Source organism: Bubalus kerabau, chromosome 5, assembly GCF_029407905.1.
Source record: "Bubalus kerabau isolate K-KA32 ecotype Philippines breed swamp buffalo chromosome 5, PCC_UOA_SB_1v2, whole genome shotgun sequence".
Taxonomy (NCBI): domain Eukaryota; kingdom Metazoa; phylum Chordata; class Mammalia; order Artiodactyla; family Bovidae; genus Bubalus; species Bubalus kerabau.
The window spans coordinates 120,297,936-120,302,426 of NC_073628.1; the positions used below are offsets into that span (position 1 = coordinate 120,297,936).

Below are 4,491 nucleotides of genomic sequence, written 5' to 3' on the forward strand. Positions count from 1 at the left end.
GTATAAAAACTCCAGATGTCAGAACTGAAAAGATTTCCAGAACCATGGCAGAGGGTAGTTTCTAAGTTTATTTTGGCTTGAGGCCACTTAAAGGGTGAGAAAAAGTTCATGATTTCCCATTGTGTGAAGTCACACGTACAAAGTCCTTTTGTCCAAGTGGCCTTGTCATGTGACATTGTTAAGTATTTTTCACTTGGCCTTCTAATCACATCCAAGATGTCATACCCCTAGAGGCAATTTGATGTATGAATAAATGGAAATTTGAGGTGAGGCTCAGCAGGGTCACCAGAATCGGACTGTGACTAGCAAACCAAACGCAGACATCTCTGAGTTTACTTAGAACATGTACAAGGTGAAGAAAATTCAAATCAAGAGTTGAAGTCTTATCAGGGCTAAGAGGTAAAAAATAGTAGATGGGTCAGGTTATTGGAGGACAGAGTGAGTTTCTTTTGTTTGAGAATAGAGTTTGCATCAGGATGGAGTTCACAGCATTTGAGGACTTGTTCATTCTACCAAAAGGAAATAAAAGCAAACTGATGACTTGGCAGAAAATAGAAGACAAACGAATTGGGGTTTAATTTCTCAGATGGCATGAATGCAAACATGCTACATTTTTCTGGTTTGGAAAAATCACCAAAGGGTTCTTTGGCAGGAATATTATTTTTCAATTCCTGATTTGAACTATTCATTTCTACCTTCTGAAGCACTCTTTGTCTCTTACACCAGGCCCAATTCCCCTATCGCTGTTAAATCACAGGCACCCACAAAAGCCTGTGTCTGCTTGTTGCATTCTGTGGATTCTCAATCAGCCCTCATGAATGCTTGTTTTGACACTGCCCTGTTAGCAATTCAGTGTGCACTCTCTGGGCTCCTCCTTTCCTTCAATAACAAATCTTCATTAGACATCAGTTTTCAGCCATTTAAACCCTGACTACACATTTTAGAATATTATCTAGCTCATCTATTTGCCAAAATTATATGGTAACTTTTTCAATAAAAGATCCAATTGTTGTGTCATATCTCTACCATTTATACATGTTAAAACAATATTCTTCTAATGACAATATTAGCATGCATTTATAAGATTATTGGGTGGAAGGAGTGTTATTTTCTTTAAGGATTTCTTGAGAAGGAGCCATGTGCCAAGTCTATATTACACTCTCTAACAGAAATAAATGAGATGAAAAGTAATTGTAAGTGGATGGGATATTCTTCTAGAGGTGTTAGTTATGGAAATGAATTCTGGAGCCCCTGATAAAACCTGCTTTTTTTCATTTGCTTTCCTGGCCAGAAAGGTCAATAGGTCTAAGACCACTTTAATGGAATATTGCTATGCTATGCTATGCTATGCTGAGTCACTTCAGTCGTGTCCGACTCTGTGTGACCCCATAGACGGCAGCCCACCAGGCTCCCCCATCCCTGGGATTCTCCAGGCAAGAACACTGGAATGGGTTGCCATTTCCTTCTCCAATGCATGAAAGTGAAAAGTGAAAGTGAAGTCGCTCAGTCATGTCCGACTCTTAGCGACCCCATGGACTGCAGCCTACCAGGCTCCTCCATCCATGGGATTTTCCAGGCAAGAGTACTGGAGTGGGGTGCCATTGCCTTCTCCGTAATGGAATATTACCCAGCTATTAAAAAGAATGCATTTGAATCAGTTCTAATGAGGTGGATAAAACTGGAGCCTATTATACAGAGTGAAGTAAGTCAGAAAGAAAAACACCAATACAGTATACTAACGCATATATATGGAATTTAGAAAGATGGTAACAATGACCCTATATGTGAGACAGCAAAAGAGACACAGATGTAAAGAACAGACTTTTGGACTCTGTGGGAGAATGCAAGGGTGGAATGATTTGAGAGAATAGCACTGAAACATGTATATTACCATATGTGAAATAGATTGCCAGTCCAGGTTCCATGCATGAGACAGGGTGCTCAGGGTTGGTGCACCGGGATGACCCTGAGGGATGGGCTGGGGAGGGAGGTGGGAGGGAGGTTCAGGATGGGAAACACATGTACACCCATGGCTGATTCATGTAAATGTATGGCTAAAACCACTACAATATTGTAAAGTAATTAGCCTCCAATTAAAATAAATAAATTAATTTAAAAAAAAAAGAGTTGAGCAAAGGAAACACAATATAGTTCTACAAATCTCCAAAAGGGCTTCCAGCATCCCGAATCATCTAGTTCTTTGCCATTACTCAGGAGTCTTAGGGAACCCTGATTCTCCTTTCATGGTGCCCTTGTGAATACTGGTCTTATTGATTTAAAAATGATGGCACTGGAATTCCTAGAGTGGTGCTCTGGGGATTTTCCTGGTGGTCTGGTGGTTGACTCCAGACTTCCAATGTAGGGAATACAGGTTCCATCCCTGGTCAGGGAACTAAGATCTTGCATGCCAAGTAGCACAGCCCCCCCAAAAAGAGACTTTTTTTTTTTTTAAGAAAGCAGTGCTCTAAATAGAGAAACTGACATTTTTTGAAGCTGCACAAATGTACAGTAGATAACATGTTTATCTTTTTACCAAACTAAACTTAGCTTAGACAACTAAGCTTGGGAGGTTTAGAAATTCTCCAGATCACTTTCCCACTTTCTACTTGACAAGGCCCTTTCTGACTGCTTCTCCATATGAGACTTTCGTTTACAATGGTTACCCTGGTGTGACAGGCTGAATAATAGCCTTCTAAAAACATCCACATCCCAACCCCCAGAACCTGTGAACACCTTAATTTACATGCCAAAAGGGTTTTGCAGCTGGGATTAAGTTTAGCATTTGGGGATGGGGAAATGATCTTGGATGACCCACGGGAGCCCAGTGTAATCACAGCGTCCTTATAAGAGAGAAGCTGGAGGATCAGTCAGAGGAAGGAGATGTAAAAATGGAGAGGGTCAGAGAGGAGGGGAAAATGCTACCCTGCTAGCTTTGAATACGGAAAAGAGTCTAGGAATGCTGACAATCTCTAGAAGCTGAAGGAGAGAAGGAAGTAAAGACAAGAAAGCAGATTCTCCCCAGAGCCTCCAGAGTGGAACATAGCCTTATCAACATCCTGATTTTAGCAGGGTAGGACCCATTTTGTACTCTGACCTCCAGAGAACAATTTTCTGTTGGGTGAAGCCTTTAAGTTTGTAGTAGTTTGTTACAGCAGCAAGGAAATGAATATACCTGATAAGGCTCTAACAATCCCCCCAAACTTTTCTCTAATCCTTGTGTCTGTTATTAACGATATCACCTGTGGTTTTATTTTAATACTGTTGATCTATGACAGTGCTATCTATACATCGTTTTTAGTTCTACTGAGAGCTCCGTAAATTTTTAGTTTCATCAAAAGACAAATGGACAAATGTGGATGAGAATGTGGAGACATTGGAACATTTGCACACTGCTGGTTGAAATATAAAATGGTGTAACCACTGTGGAAAACAGTTTGGTGGGTTTGCATTGTTAAAAATGGAATTGCCCATGACTCAGGAATTGTACTTCTGGGTACACACCCCAAACAACTGAAAACAGGTAGTCAACAAAAACTTCACACAGATGTTTATAGCAGGGCTTTTCACAACAGCTAAAAGGTAGAAACAAGTCAAATGTTCATCAACTGATGAGTGGAAAAACAAAATATGGTCTATTCACCAATGGAATATTATTCAGTCACAGGACGAAGTGAAGTACCAGGACTTGCCACAGGGTGGGTGGACCTTAAAAACATGCTAAATGAAAGAAGACACTTTCCAAAGGCCATATATTATTCGATTCCATTTATAGGAAATATCCAGAATCAACAAATTCATGAAGACAGAAAGCAGATCGATGGTTGCCAGGCAATGGAAGGAGAGGAGATGGGGTGACTTTTTAATAGACAGAAGATTTCCTTTGGATCAAAGAAAATATTCAGAGACTGAAATAGTGGTGAGGGTTACACAACCTTGTGAACAAACTGAATGTCTTTAATGATAAGTTTTATCCTACATATATTTTACTACAATATTTTTTTTCACAGAGAGACAAAGGGAACTAAATAAAATTTAAATCAAAGTGGAATAAGCTTCTGGAACCTTGCCCCACTGATTTCTAACTTCTAGTTCTTCAGTCCAGAGCCTCCCAGTTAAAACTATTTGGTTTGGGGGTAACTAATTATTTGGATATTTGCTACACATTTCCAAATAACATGCTTTATTTGGAAAACACTGCACCTATTGATCTATACATTTTGATATTGTCTATTGACTTCCAACTATAGTGGATGAGTATTTAGCTCTGTTTTCAGTAATTGTATATTTAATATCCAAGAGCTCTTTCTTATTCTCTGATTTTGTGTTTTTACACTACAGTGTTCTTCCTAATCAATGCAATATCTTTCTTCTCTCTCTGAGAATGTACACTATAACTATTTTATATTCTATTCTGCCCCCTGCTTTGCCATTTTCATTCAAGTTCTTTTTTTCCTTCATATTTATTTGATTTCTTCTCTGTCCTTTATATTG

General features: G+C 39.2%; 1 long non-coding RNA gene across 1 annotated transcript; it reads left to right on the forward strand.

Annotated features, from left to right (window-relative positions):
- The first annotated feature begins 2,875 nt into the window (after positions 1 to 2,875).
- Positions 2,876 to 4,142, forward strand: LOC129654062 (uncharacterized). The gene is made up of 3 exons (XR_008715367.1): positions 2,876 to 3,070; positions 3,773 to 3,916; positions 4,008 to 4,142. It is a non-coding gene; the product is annotated as an uncharacterized LOC129654062 (long non-coding RNA).
- The last annotated feature ends 349 nt before the right edge of the window (positions 4,143 to 4,491 follow it).